This window comes from Arvicola amphibius, chromosome 7, assembly GCF_903992535.2.
Source record: "Arvicola amphibius chromosome 7, mArvAmp1.2, whole genome shotgun sequence".
NCBI classification, from domain to species: Eukaryota; Metazoa; Chordata; class Mammalia; order Rodentia; family Cricetidae; genus Arvicola; species Arvicola amphibius.
Window position 1 is genome coordinate 45465762 of NC_052053.1, and position 15104 is coordinate 45480865.

At 49.3% G+C, this 15104-nt stretch overlaps 2 long non-coding RNA genes across 2 annotated transcripts in view; one reads left to right on the forward strand and one right to left on the reverse strand.

The window, feature by feature from the left end:
* Window positions 1–15104, forward strand: part of LOC119818909 — a 57860-nt gene that overhangs the window by 21809 nt on the left and 20947 nt on the right. The window lies entirely within an intron of this gene.
* Window positions 4406–12717, reverse strand: LOC119818908. The gene is made up of 4 exons (XR_005286196.1): window positions 12695–12717; window positions 7715–7916; window positions 6091–6342; window positions 4406–5500 (listed from the first exon to the last, which is right to left on the reverse strand). It is a non-coding gene; the product is annotated as an uncharacterized LOC119818908 (long non-coding RNA).

The following is a 15104-nucleotide window of genomic DNA, read 5'->3' on the forward strand; positions in this document are numbered from 1 at the left end:
ATATGCTAAGGGGAGGATCAGGATGGCAGTGAACAGACCCGTCAGCTGTGCAGCTGTGGCAGCTACCACAGAGGGACCTGCAAAGGAACCACGTCAGTGAACCTGTGATGCTGGCTTTAAAGGCGTGCGCCACGACTGCCCAGCCACACATTTTCTTTTAGGTAGGTCTCACTATGTAGCTCTGGCTGACCTAGAATGTGCTACGTAGACAAGGATAGCCTTGAATTTGCAGAGTTCAACCTATCTCTGTCTCCTGGGTGCTGGGTTCTCTACAAGATCAGCAAGTGCTCTTCACCACTAAGCCATCTATCTCTCCAACCCCAAGAATATAATTTCTTTATTATTATTTAAATTTTAGTGCCTGAGTGTTTTGCCTGTATGTATGCATGTGTACCACATGCGGTTGGAAGAGATTAGCGGTGGGTACAATTGCTTGTGTAGTTTAGAGTTTGTGTGGAATAAGTGGAGGGCTGCTGCCGCTGTCATCAGAGGATGGGGGACCAGTTATGAAAGGCCAAGAGCGATTACCTCAATAGACCCACTCGAGACACACTGTACTCAAATTGCAGCAAGCATAGGGTATACTCTGAATAATTTTGTGTGTGTGGGCAGCTGCCCATGGAAGCCAGAAGTGAGCATTGGGTCCCTTGAAGTTACACCCAGTGTGGGTACTGTGATCTGAACTCTGGCCCACTGATAAAGCAAACAGTAAGTGCTTTTAGCTGCTGAGCCCCAAGGCAAAGAATCTTGAAAATGACCGGGGCAGTGGTGGTATACAATTTTAATCCCAGCACTTGGGAGGCAGAGGCAGCCTGGCCTACAGAGAGAGAGAGTTCTAGGACAGCCAGGACTACATAAAGAAACCTTGTCTTCAAAAACCAAACCAAAACAAAACAAAATTCTTGAAAGTGGTTAAAGAGAGGGGGCAAAATAGCTCAGGAGGTAAAGGTGCTTGCTGTCAAGCCTTACAACCTGAGTTTGATTTCTGGGACCCACATGTCAGAAGGAGAGAACCACCCTCCATAAATTGTTCTCTGACTCCCAGATACATTCAGTGGCTTATGCCCCCTCCCAATATAATACGTAACAAAATTGTTTTAACTTAATTTATTTGTGTGTTGCTCTGTGTGTGTGTGTGCATGTGTGTATGTTTAGAGAACAGAAAAGGGCTGATTGCTTGGAATTGAAGTTATAGGCCATTCTGAGCTTCCCTATCTTACTTCTAGGAACCAAATTTGGGTCTTGTGGAAAAGCAGGAAGTACTCTTAACCACTGAGCCATTTCTCTAGCTCAAAAAAAGTGTTTTTCAAGTAGTGAGAGAAACAGGCCGGGCGGTGGTGGCGCACGCCTTTAATCCCAGCACTCGGGAGGCAGAGGCAGGCGGATCTCTGAGTTCGAGGCCAGCCTGGTCTACAAGAGCTAGTTCCAGGACAGGCTCTAGAAACTACAGGGAAACCCTGTCTCGAAAAACCAAAAAAAAAAAAAAAAAAAAAGTAGTGAGAGAAACAACAAGACATATGTGCTGCCGGAGACCCTCAGCATAGCCAACAGACAGCTTCTCAGTAGAAACCACGGGTGTCTGAAGGCAGACAAAAACCATACTTCAAAAACGAAGAATTCAGCTGGGTGGAGGTGGCACACACCTTTAATCCCAGTACTTGGGAGGCAGAGGCAGGCAGATTTCCTTGAGTTCAAGGCCAGCCTGGTGTACAAGAACTAGTTTCAGGACAGGTAGGACTGTTATACAGAGAAACCCTGTCTCAAACAGAATTTAAGGCCAGGTAGTAGTGGGTCTCTATGAGTTCTTGGCCAGCTTAGGCTACACAGTGAGACACAGTCTCAAACAGGAACAAGCAGACAAAAAATACAAAGCAAAACAAAAATGAAGAATTTAAGATTTTTCTTTGATAAGATATAGAGGTCAGAGAGATGGATCAACAGGTAGGAAAGTTCAAAACCCCAGAACCTAAGTAAGAAGTTGGCTGTGGCTGTGTATGCCGGGAGCCTCAGTTCTGTGGAGGAGGAGACACAGCGAGGTCCCCTGGGCTTGCTGGGCTGTCTAACTCCAGTTTCAGTGTAAAGCCTGGATGCAAGGGGGACAAGAGGAGAGTGATGGAGCAGGACACCCTGCTTCCTCCTTTAGCCTGTACATGTCCCCATGCATCTGCACCTCTCTGTCCGTCTGTCCGTCCATCCGTCTGTCTGTGTGTCTGTCTGTCTGCCCCCCCTCACACACACACACACATACACACACACACACACACACACACACACACCATTAAGAAAAATGATGGAGATCATTTGCCGTTGCCAGACCTGTTCTGTGAACAAAAATTTCAGAAAGTAAAAACCTGAGGCCAAAAGTCAGCTCTAGTAAAGAGATAAGGAACTCGGGAAACAGCCCCAACACGGGGAAGTAGACGAGACAGCACGGATGCCTCTCAGTTGGGATCTCTCTCTCTCTCTCATGTGCCTTATTTAAAAGACATTTTTAAAATTACAAGTCTAGGTTGTATAAAGATGTGATTTGGGAAGTCCAGGAGCAGAGACTGCGGATACTGCTTAAATTAGGTTGGTGTTAATTGCACCCGGATAGTTACAGAATGTGTAACTCCCAAAGCAGCTCAAGAAAGCACTAAGGCACCTGTAAGAGAGATTACAGTGAAACTCAAGTAGTACACGAGAAGTACATACTGTGTGCAAAGTGTGAAATAGTGAAGGATCAGAGGAGCAACAAAGGTCTGTAGACAACAAGTAGTAAAAGCACGCTTCTTTTTTATGAGGAACTACATTAATGTAAACAGATTAAACCTTCAATTAAAAGGCTGGGACTAGCAGACTGATGGAAACAACATGACACAATTATAAGCTGCCTGTAAGGCTGACTCATTTTATAACCACAGGCTTAAATAGGTTGAAGGTAACCAAATAAAAAAAAAAAAACACACTCCTGCCAGGTGTGGTGGTGCACACCTGAAATCCCAGCACTTGGGAGTCTGAGTAAGAGGCTTGCACATTTCAGGCCAGCCTGGGCTACCTAACCTGTCTGAAGCCTACCTGGAAACAAAATGGGGGGGGGGGGGGCGGATATTTCTGGGGCTGGAGAGATGGGTCAGTGGTTAAGAGGACTCTTACTGCCCTTGTAGAGGAGCTGGGTTTGGTTGCTGGCTCTCATCTGTTGGCTCACAACCATCTGTAATTCAAGTTCAGGGGCTCTGACAGATCTCCTCTGGTTCCTACATGCTGTGATCCACATGCATATACTCGGGTGCTCATGCATCATACATATAAAGTAAAATAAATAAATAAATATTTACAAAAAACAGTGCAAACATCCTCCAACAGGGAGATGGTGTGGTAACATTAAATGGTCAAAACAGACTTTCGTAGAAAAGTTATAACTATAGATAAGGAAGGGAAACACGTAATGATAAGAGGATCGATCCCATGTGAATGAAAACTTATCATAAACACATGTGTACCTGATAACAGAGCCCTAAAATAATGAGTCAAAAACCAGAGAAGAAACAGATAACTCAATTAGAGCAGGGGGAAACTTACGTTCCCCACTTTCAATAATGAAACAGCTGTAACAACTGGAAAGAAAACCGGCAAGGAAATAAAAATCTCTCTCCACCGTCTTTCAAATCCCGCAGAATGCTCGTCCCAGCTTTTTCTCTGCTGCTGTGATAACACTGAGCAAAAGCCCGGGGAGCACAGGGGTTATTGGGTTTGCACTTCCATGTTAGGGTCCATCATCAGGGAGATCAGGGCAGGAGCTGCATCGGAGGCCATGGACAAACACTGCTTACTGGCTCGCTCAGCTTGCTTTCTTGTAGCACTCAGGACCAGCAGCCCAGGAATGGCACAGCCCACAGTGGGCTGGGTCCTCTTATATCAATTAATTAAGAAAATGGCCCACAGATTTGCCCACAGGCCGTTCTAGTGGAGGAATTTTCCTTTTGCGGTTTCCTCTTCAGGTAACTCCAGCTTGTGTCAAGTCAACAAATTAAGCAGCACATCACTGTACCCACAGGAGAGCTCACATTCTTTTCCGGCACATGGAACAGTTTTAGGACAGACAAACATCCAGGCATAGACCTGATGGAGGACTCTCATTGGTTAATAAAGAAACTACCTTGGCTTTTTGATAGGGCAGGATTTAGATAGGTGGAGTAGACAGAACAGAATGCTGGGTAAGAGGGAAGTTAGTCAGATGCCTCAAGCAGTCGCCATGACTCTCCTCTCCGAGATGGATGCAGGCTAGAATCTTCCTGGTAAGCCACCCCTCGTGGTGCTACACAGATTACTAAAATTGGGCTAATTAAGATGTGAGAATTAGACAATAAGAGGCTGGAACTAATGGGTCAGACAGTGTTTAAATGAATGCAGTTTGTGTGTTGTTATTTCGGGGCATAAGCTAGCCAGGCAGCCGGGAGCCGGGCGGGACAAAAAGCAGGCCTGCCTGCAGCTCCTACTACATAGACCAAGTCTCAGTACCTCCAAAAAGACTGGAATTGTAAAGGTCTGTTCTCTGATCATAGTGAGATATATGTATGGCTGTGTCAGGATCTAATAGCCCCAGGTTAATTTGGAAAATTCGTAGATCTGCAGTAGATCTGCAGAAATGAAATGCCCCCTTAAGCAACCAGCAGGCAATAAGAAAATGATTTGAGGAGAATGGAGACAAAGATGCGACAACCCAAACCTTCGAGGATGCAGAAAAGGCAGTGCTCTGCTGCACGGTCTGCCTTGAGAAGGGAGGATGGAGCCTGGATGCTGGCTCCTGGTGGAAAGGCCAGCTGTACAACCACGGGGACCTCAATTTAAATCTCCGGCACTCAGGTCAAAGCCAGCAGTGGTGGTACAGTGCTGTGGAGTTGGGGTGGAGACAGGAGGATCTCTGGGACTTGCTGGCCACTCAGCCTGGCTCCAGGTTCAGCGAGAGACCCTGTGTCAAGGGCATAAGGCGGACAGTGATACAGCAGGATGGCTTATGTTCACCTCTGCACATGTGTGCGTGGGCACATGCACCTGCACACGCATGTGCGCGCATACCAGACACATAGAACATACCCATCACCTAACGACTCACTGTAATGAACTAGAAAAAGAAAAATAACCCATAACAAAGACTCTGTTAGTGGGTATGTCACATGCATGCCTGGCAGCTTCATGCTTTGCGAGGGACAGACAGCTGTGCAGAGGAGGCCCAGCTACCAGCCACTGTGGCAATGTTGCTTAAAGCTGGACCATCTTCCCTAGGACAGTGTGAGGAGATGCTGTTCTCTGTAGGCAGTCCTCAGCCCAGAAGCCGAGGTGGAAATGGGCATTTGTATCTTATTCTTCATAGCTCCTGACTCAGTGGTCCAGGCACCATGTCACCACAGGGAGTCTTGTTCTTCAGGGGACAGCACAAGAGTCCCACTGAATGTCAGCCCATGTAGCCATCCTGGGAGGGACCCTCAGCCAAAGACATCAGGTGGTTGGTGTCACCCTGCTAGGTAAAAAAAATAGCTTTAGTACCCAGGTGGCCCGTGGAGGCATTGCTTGCTGTGTACCCATCCAGCTGTGATATCGGCAACGACATTATTTTCCTTGTCCTTGGGACAGAGTACCCAACCAAAGGAGCTTAAGAAGGAACAGTTTGTTTTGGCTCACAGATTGAGAGTATAGTTCACCACAGTGGCAGGAAGGTAAGGTTGTTCGTCACACTGTAGCTGGGATTCAAAGCTATTTCTCTTTCTTCTTACTCATTTCAGGATCTCAGACCCCTGAATGATGTCACTCAGGCCTAGGGTGGATCTTCCCTCCTCAGCTCAGGCTCTCTAGAAACACCCTAAAGACACCCCCGGAGGTGTGTGACACCTAGATGATTCCAAGTCCTGTCTAGGTGACAATCACAGTAGGTAAAGCAGCAGCCACAGCCAGAGGAGTCCACAGCAACTCAGGGCTCCCAACCTAAGGCAGGCAATGGCCCGGCCAGCAGGAAGCTGGGCCAGTGGAAAGAGCTAGGTTAGGAGAGGAGCCCAGACGGGGGATGGCTGGAGGAGGGCACAGGGAATCAGTGCTACTGGCCTGGTTACCTACCATCAGCGCAAAACCTTGAAAGGACCGCATGAAGTATGAACATTCTGTGTAGGTCAGATTGTGGGGAAATGGTTCGCAGCTCTGCACCAGGCTCCATGAAATATTTATCCCAGCACGGGGGTGTCAGAAGAGATGAAGTCCTCAGGATGTCGTTGGTGTCTGGACATCTGCCAAGGTGATATCTCTGTAAGGGCCTTCTGCAAGCTGATAACAGCTAACCAGCAGGAAGTGAACAGACGCCTCACCTGGGGACTTTACAAATAGGATATTAAAGTAAGTATTGGGATCCTTGTTCTGTCGAGGGAGCTGTGAGGGTATGGCACTTGAGCCCCAGGGGCACATCATGGCTTCTGTGGGAAGGCTTTAGTCTCTGGCAGGTCTTGGCATTCTGAGGAGACAGGGCAACCTCGTTTCTTGGATGCTGAGAACACTCAACTGATTGGTTGCCTTGAAAAACTGGTTAGCGTTGTTTAGAAAGCTGGAAATGTATATTCCCAGAGGTCTGGCCTCCCACTGCCCATCGATGTGAAGACACATGGAACTGTGGCCTAGATCTGCTAGGGAGTCTCCTTCGCTGTGGCGGGAACTAGGAGCTCTGCCTTCCCACTCTGGTGGCACAAATGTGGGACTACACATGTCTGCATGAGCCCTGTTAGACTGCTGTAGTGGCTGGCAATATGGGTTCACCTCACACCAGTGGACTGCAGAGCAGTACAACCCTAGCAAGCACACACATGAAAACCCCATGTACTGATCATTAGACCCATCTCATCTAAGGGAGACCTGATGGAGGACGGTGGCCCTGGGACTGGGCTTGTCTATTGATCTGGGTTGGGGAAGGCTGGCTGAGTCGCTAGGCTTTGGGGTGCACCACCCTATGTAGTGAGAGGCAGTGAGAGGTAATCTGGTTGGAGGTTATAAGGCTGGTGCTTGCTCCGCCTTCCACCTCTCAGTCTGTTGTGGAATCTACCCTTTTAGTGAGAGAGTTCTGGGAAGAAGGGAGCAGGGCCAGGCAGAACCCTTCCTGCCCTCTTGGACTGTGACTGTGGAATCATTAGTGTGTCTGTCTTTCTTGATTGCTCTTATTGGCACACGCCTTTAGTCCCAGTACTTGGGAAGCAGAGGCAGATGGACGGATCTCTGGGTTTCAGGACAGTCAGGGCTGTTACACAGAGAAATTCTGTTTTGAAAAACTAAAAACTAAAAACAAACAAAAAAAATCTTCGTTTTAGATTTATTTTTCTGTGAACGAATGTCTTGTTTGCATGTATGTATGTGCACTATTTGTGTGCCTGGTGCCAATGGAGGTTGGAAGAGGGCATCATATTTCCTGGGGTTACAAATGGTTGTGAGCCTCTGTGCGGGTGACTGGGAACTGAACCCAGGTCCTCTGTAAGAACATGTGCTCATAACCACTGAGCCGTCTCCTCAGTCCCTGGCATCCTTACTTTTAAATAAATTGATTGATTAAAGTAGAAGATTCTAGCTCCTTAGGGACACAAGTGTGTCCTTTATCTGAGTGTGGCTGGACACCACCACCAGCCCCACCCTGCCCAGAGTGTCACCTGTGGGGGGATGAAGGGAGCTTCTGTTAGACATAGCATTGTATGGGACTGTCCCGTACCTCACTCTGGCCTCTGACTCCAGGGACCCCTGTCTTGGAGGCTCACTGTTCTTCACTTCTCTGTAGTCTCCCCTTGGAGGTTCTGATCTTCAGGTTTAATAGCCACAGAGCTGGGTTGGGGACTGCCGCCAGGGTTCCTGTAGGCCCGTTCCATGTCTGCTGTGTCACACTGACGGTGGGGCTGGGGGCCTCCGCTTCAAGTCTTCCGTGGCAGATAATAAATCAATTAGAGTGCAGTGCTCAGGGACATTGCCGTGGATTGTGTTTGTGCATGGGGTGGAAGGGAATGCTCTAACTTTAATTATAATTTAAGAGTAAAGCCCGCCTCTTCTGCTGCTGTGTAATTACTTCTCAGCTGTCTCCCAGCCACCCCCTTGCACTGCCTTCTGCCTGCTGTGAACAATTAATTTGTAGGCTGGTAATTGGCTAAAACAATATTTAAAGTAATTTGGCCCAATGTCACTTTTAAGGGGAGCTCGAGGATGTAACTCTGGGAAGACCCATTTCACAGCCTGCTGGCACTCCCAGTTCCTGGGCCCTTCACTTGTTGCCAGATGCACCGGACTTTTCTAGTGGCTCTCGGGCAGTGGAGACAAGGGACACACCAGTCTTGCCTGTAGGAGGCAGAGGGAAGCTCAGTGGTTCCTTACTGCACCAGAGCAGCATGAAGCCGGATACTCGGAAGGCTGAGGGACCAGAGGGCGGGAGCTGCTGGGCTGAGATCATCATCATCTTCTCCTCCTTCTCTGTTATCCTAAGGCTAATGCTGGACACGTTCATTAAGTGGAATTCGGGAGGGTGGGTGCAGAAGAGGGAATTGACTGTGTGTACTCAAAAGAGCGTGTATGTGTCTATCTGTGTGTATTGTGTGTATGTGTCTATCCGTGTGTATTGCGTGTATGTGTCTATCCGTGTGTATTGCGTATATGTGTCTATCCGTGTGTATTGCGTATGTGTCTATTTGTGTGTATTGTGTATATGTGTCTATTCGTGTGTATTGTGTATGTGTCTATTTGTGTGTATTGTGTATATGTGTCTATTGTGTGTATTGCGTATATGTATCTAATTGTGTGTATTGCGTATATGTGTCTATTCGTGTGTATAAAATGTGTGGAAACCAGAGGACCTGGGGTGTCATTCCTCAGGTGCTTTCTACTTTAAAAAAAATACATTTTAGTGTGTGTTTGTATATGCATGTGTGCCACCGTCCTTGAGGACAACCCGTGGGAGTTACTTATCTCCCTCTACCATGCGGGTCCCGGGGATCGAACTCAGGCCACCAGGTTCTGTAGCAAGTACCTTTATCCATTGAGCCATCTCACCAGCCCCCCACTTTGTTTTCTGAGACAAGACAAGGTCTGTCCCTTGCCTAGAGCTTGCAGATTAGCCTAGGCTGGGTGGCCAGTGAGCTCCACTAATCCTCCTGCCTCTGCCTCCCCACTACTAGGATTATAAATGCTCACCGCCATTTGCCTGGCTTTTTAAAATGTGATTTCTAAAGGTCAAATTCAAGGTGATGTGCTTGCATGGGGAGACGATCACTGACAGGGCTGTCAGTGGCCCCCGTTAGCTTAGGATGAGTAGAAGTCCCAGAGACTGGGGTTGTATCGGACCTAGGGCTCTAGAGCAAGGGTGAGGATACAGGGCATACGGAGGAGTTAAGGAGAAGCAGCAGAAATCGGAGAGCCAGAGAGCCTGTCCATCTGGGCCCAGCAGCCTGCTTTGTACTGGAGCCACTGGAGGGAGGCTGTTGAGGCCTGCGGTGAACCAGGACCTCCCCAGTGCTCGACCTGAGTCAGAGAGGTTTGTTTTGCAGTGTCTGTCCTTCTGGGCTGCTCCTGGCCCACATGTCCCCTGGGGTGAGTTTGGCAACTCTGACTGCGTGCAGGCAGCTTCTAGACTCTGTGCCCATTGTGTCTTCTGCAGAGAGCCTGATAAAAGGGCCTGGACTGAAAATCAATTTCCTAAAGCTGAAATCAATAGCAATAACTAATATTAATACTGATGACCCTGCTACATTGCTCTATGCTGCTGGGCAGGGATTGTTTCTGAGACTAGTGGGGGGGTTTGGGGGGAAGGAGGAGGACAGGGGTGTGGACCCTGAAGCCTCACAGGGCTGGGGGTGCACTGGCAGTTTTGCCTGCCTACGCCTGGCTACATGGCTTTCTCCTCCCACTTGGGTGAGCTTTTTCTTTTCTTTTCTTTTAATTCCAAGGTCTGCTTTCCTACCTCGATCCCTAGATGCACGGGTGCTGGAGACCTGGCATTGGGCCGTAGCTCTGTGTTTGCAACCTCAGCCTCCCAAGAGCAGGTATGGGGAAGGAGGTTGTGATGCCCTTGGGCCAGCAAAGTCTAGGTGTTGGGTTTGGCCAGGGGCAAATGTGGGCAGTGACGTAGGGCAGGAACAGGGACTGGGCCAGGGAGACTATCCATCAGGAAGTGGGCACCCAGTTCTGCCCAGCACTCTGTGTCTGGCTTGGTATTTGGAGGACTCTGCTGGTGGCCTAGGTTTTTGTCAGAGTCTGTGGGGACAGGAGCCCAGAGGCAGAAAGATGCCCGGATATCAAATCTTTCCACCAGGGCATCTCCTCTCCAACAATAATGACTTATTCTCGTTGTCCAGGTGTACAGTATGGCAGAATGGTGTGGGGAGGGAGGAATTGGCAGGACTTTCCCCAGGCTGGACACTTGGGAGACACAGCCAGGAGCCCCGATGATGCCTATTTGCCTCACACAGCCCCAGCAATTTGTGCACTCAAAGCCGTGTGTCAGACCCCAGAGGGGGCTGGAGAAAGCCTCTGTGGTCTATTCACAAGGGCTAGGGAAGGGTGATGTGTTTTCCCTGGAAGTGTTTTAGGTAAGTTGGGAGCCGGGGAGGCCATGAGCAGTAAGATGTTTGCCTAGTATACTTGAGGCCCTGTGTTCTGTTCCCATCATCACAAAGGGGGTAAAGGCTGGTGGGAGGGGAAGACGAGAATAAAGTTGGAATTTGTTGTTATTGTTGAAACTGAGTCTCACTGGGTGGCTTTGGCAGGCCTGGAATTCACTATGTAGATCAAGCTGACCTCAAATGCAGAGAGCCCCTTGTTTTTGTCCCCTGGGTGCTAGTTTTAAAGGATGGACCACTACCCCGGACTTTGGGGGTTGGAAAATCTGACACAATGTTATATGCATGGGTAGGAACTTAAACACATTCTGGATACATTTGACAGTTTGACAGTTTGAAAAAATAAGCACATTAAAGCCTGGCGTGGTAAGGCACACTGGTTAATACCAGCACTAGGGAAGTAGAGGCAGGCAGACCTCTGCAAACCAGAGGCCTACCTGGTCTACATAGTGTGTTCCAGGGAAGTCAGACTTACAGAATCAGACTTTTTCTCAACAAAAACAAACAAACAAACAAACAAACAAACAAAAACCAAGAAAACCTAAAGAGCAAAAACACACCCAAACAGAGCTGAAACACGGAAAAGGAAGAAGAGGCTGAGGAATGTTGTACGGACAGAGGGGGAGTGACAATGACCTTTGAGCCAGAGAGGACTCCATGCTTGTCATTGGTCACTGTCTTAATTTCGTTCTCCACTGCTGTGTTGGAACTCTAACAAAAACATTTTAAGGAAGGGTTTATCTGGCTCACAGTTCCAGGGTACCGTCCATCATAGTGAGGAAATCAAGGCAGCGCCTGAAGCAGCTGCTCACAACACCCACAACCAGGAAGCAGAAAGAAATCAATGAATGTGGCTGCTCAGCTCCCCAGCCAGGGGATGGCGTTGCCCATGGTGGGCAGGTCCCCCCCCACCTCAATTAACCCAATCAAGGTGATCCCTCACAGCTGTGCCCTGAGACAGGCAACACAGGTGGTTCTAGATTCCGTCAAGTTGACACTTGACGCTGACCACTTAAGAAAGGACACAACAGAAAGGTTTTGTGGGGTCTGCCTAAAAATGGGAGGGATCAGGATCCCCAGGAGGACTAATTTTTCTGATGTGAAAGTCCCAGACTAATTTATTATGTATTTCCTTACAAAAAGAGAGTCTTCTGTTGGGTGTTTTCCTCATGGGCCCTCGGCTGAAGCTCAGCGTGGTGTGAGGCAGCTGGCTGAGTGCAGAGGTAGCTGAGCAGACTCGAACCCTTCTGACAGCCAATCCTGGGTGGAGTTCCCCCCCCCCCCCACCGAGAAGGCTCTATGGGGTGGGACCTGTTACCTTGCTTTCCATAACACCCTCAAGCCAACCTAGCAACCAGAGGATCAGGTACCCTGACTGCCCCCGTCACGTGAATTCATGCATCAGAGAATGTGGGTTGTCCTTTGATTTTCTCTAGAATTCACAGGGGTGAGGGTAGGGGCCACAACCCCACTGGGGGTGATCTAGGGTGGGGATCAGGATGACTAAGAGCAGGGCTATGTCCCCAGGCAGGTTCTTAGCCAAAGTTGGAAGACGGAGCTCCTGCCAGGCAGGGAGTGGGGCTGTGCAGAGCAGAGACAGTAAGTGGCTATGCCCAGCTGAGGTGACAGGTGGGCCGCAGACATATGGTGACAGCTCTGATCCTGTTATGAACACTGTCTGGCAGGCAGGTGGACTTGGGCTCTTCCAGCTTTCCCCCCTCACACACGATGGCTCACACTGACTAGAGTTCCATTTCGAGCAGGTGGGCCATGGAGAGGATTGTGGGTGGGCTGCAGGAGGAAGCCGGGGCTCCTACTGCTGAAGTTGCCTTTGAACCCTGACCACAAGCCATATCTGTGTTCTTTGAGAGAGCCATTTGTGAGCCCTGTCTCTCCTATTCTGACACTCATGCACTGTAGTGACCAGAGGGTCAGCCCTGGGAGTTTTCTCAGAAATTTCTGGAGGCTTGGTAGAGAGAAAAATTCACAGCCAACAGGCTATGGATCTGAATCCTATCCTCAAACACAGCTTGTCCCTGAGCTGTGTGGCTGAGACAGTAAGGTAGAGTACAGAGGACAGCAGGGCACCCTACCTTCCAGGACCTCCTCATGCCTTGGGACCACCTGAACACATGCTGGGAGTCCCGAGGGGAGGAGACTTGAAGCCAGGCCATGACCCTGCTTCTGACTGGTTGGATGAGGTGTCACATGATAATACATGGGAGTGTCTCTGTTTCTGGGTCTCAGTGTTACATCTGTGGCACAATTACGGGGGACTGTGGTTTAGCCTGGGACAGTGGGGCTAGCCTGGGAGTGTGTGTAACTCCTTGGTTGTAGCCATAGTCAGCTTAGTGTGACTGTGCCGTAGACTCCCTCTGATCTGAGGTCTAACCTGGCTTCTGCTAAGGCTGTCTCCTGACCGTGTCCCTTTGGCCAGCTCCCCACTGGGGCCCTGTTTACTCTGCTGTCCATCTGTCCCCACCTAAGCAAATAGACAGAGGACAGGACAAGCAGAGAGAGAGAGCAGATAAGACTTGGCTAATGGGTGCCAAAGGTGAAGGGGCTCTCACCTCACCTACCCTGTGGGTTTATTTACTGTCCTCAAATGTTTATCTGTCTCCCCCTGCCACACCCAGGCCCGAACCATCAAAGTAGCTGGAGATCTGACACCTGGTTTCTGGAATTCTGTGGGCTGGTGTGTGTGTGTGGGGGGGGTGGGGGGTTAGGCTGTCCATTGTAGGGATTCCTTTTATGGAACTGTGGGGTTAGGAGTTTGGTTTCCATCATCAGCTCTGGGGTCTAAGCTCTTCAGATTAGACTTAGAATCTAAGAAGACTTTCACAGTCGACAGGGCCTGGAAGTGGTTTAACACTGGAGACAACCCCTGGGTGGAGAACCTGCTCTAGGCAGGTTTGGGGCAAATGGGAGGGGTTTGCTCATGGTATTCTGAGAACAGAGGAGAGGCTACCTGTCATCAGGGAACTGCCACCTCACACAGAACAGAAAATTTAAATACCCATGAGGCTTGGTGTCCAGCCCAAGCTTCCTCCTTCCTGCAATTCCCCACACACTCAGTTCATCTCACCGCTGCCTTCACTGCAGGTGTAGACAGAAACTGTGCCAAGCTGGAGGCTCAGAGGAAGCTCTCGGAGCCTGAGGTAGTCGAAAGGCCCTTGCCCTTCTGCCCCATCTTTCTTTTTCATAGATTGTCTAGGGGACAAGTTAGGTACTGAGTTGGAGAAAGATTTGGAGTGAGGTCTGGATCCAGGGTGAAGTCTGAAGCCTTCCCCTGTGAGTGTTAACCATTAGCGCTGGGGACAGGAAACCCAAAACACCATGAAGAAGCTTCCAGATGTGTGTGTGTGGATCATGATCCACATGCTCATATCTCATGATGCTCCTTTAGGGGTCAGGACACCCCAAGCCCTGCCCTTGGCTTCTAGCAGTTCTTTGGCAGGGGAGTCAATACCTCAAGAATAACCCTCAACAAGGGCCCAGTTGGGTTGCCCTGCCCCATGATGATGCAAGAGGACATGCCATCCCTGCTGTAGCAGAAGCCCACTGGGGAGAGCACTGGCTGTCTTCCCCTTCCAGCCTTCCCCTATACCAACAACGTGTTTCCAAGTATTACCCCAGCACCTATTCCTTGTCCAGCATAAGAAAGTTTATGTTTTATCCCTAGGCCTATAGGACAGCACAGAAGACAGGAAAGCCAGCTGTGGCCCAGCTCTCACTGAACTCAGCAGAGGAGATGGCAGGGGCAGTTTTTTTTAATAGACTTGAACACAGGGAGGAAGTTGGTCCTGAGAACCCCGATAGCCCCACTGCAGCCCCTAGCCCCCCACTGCATTCTCTGTGGCCCTCCCCACTGCATTCCTTATGAGTCTCACTGTATTCCCTGAGGCCCCCACTGCATCTGAGACCTCTACTGCACGATGTAGTAAATCAAGACCCCTGTTCCAGTCCTGGCTTGAGGAATTCAAAGGCTAGAGGGGGTAGTGTTTGGCCTATGCCCTGTGGACTGGGGTTGGCTCCTCTGAACCGTCTTATTTGTGCAGAGTTAATGTCACGTCATTAGCAGTTGGAAACCCCACAGGAGGTTAAACATTAAGCAGTATGTGCTGGGAAATTGTGTTCTCTTGTGCCAGGGCTGATGGTCAAGGCTGTGGCCCTCTGCCTTGGCTGGGGCTTCTCTAGGACACAGACTTTCTAAGTGATTATCATGAAAAGACAAAAAAAAACCCCAAAAACCAAATCAAATCAAACAAACAAACAAAAAAACAAAAACCACCACCACCACCAACAACAACAACAAAAAAAATCCAGAAACTCCAGAAATGGGCCAGTCTTGTAGAAACTCTCAAGCACTCTTGGTTGTTGAGCAGGATTGGGTGCTCAGGGGACTGGAGGCAGAGTGGAAAGCCTCCTCTCCCAAGGATTCAACTCATCCAGATGCAGGGACCCAGTGGGCCTAGGACAGCATGACCTAGTAATCATCCACAA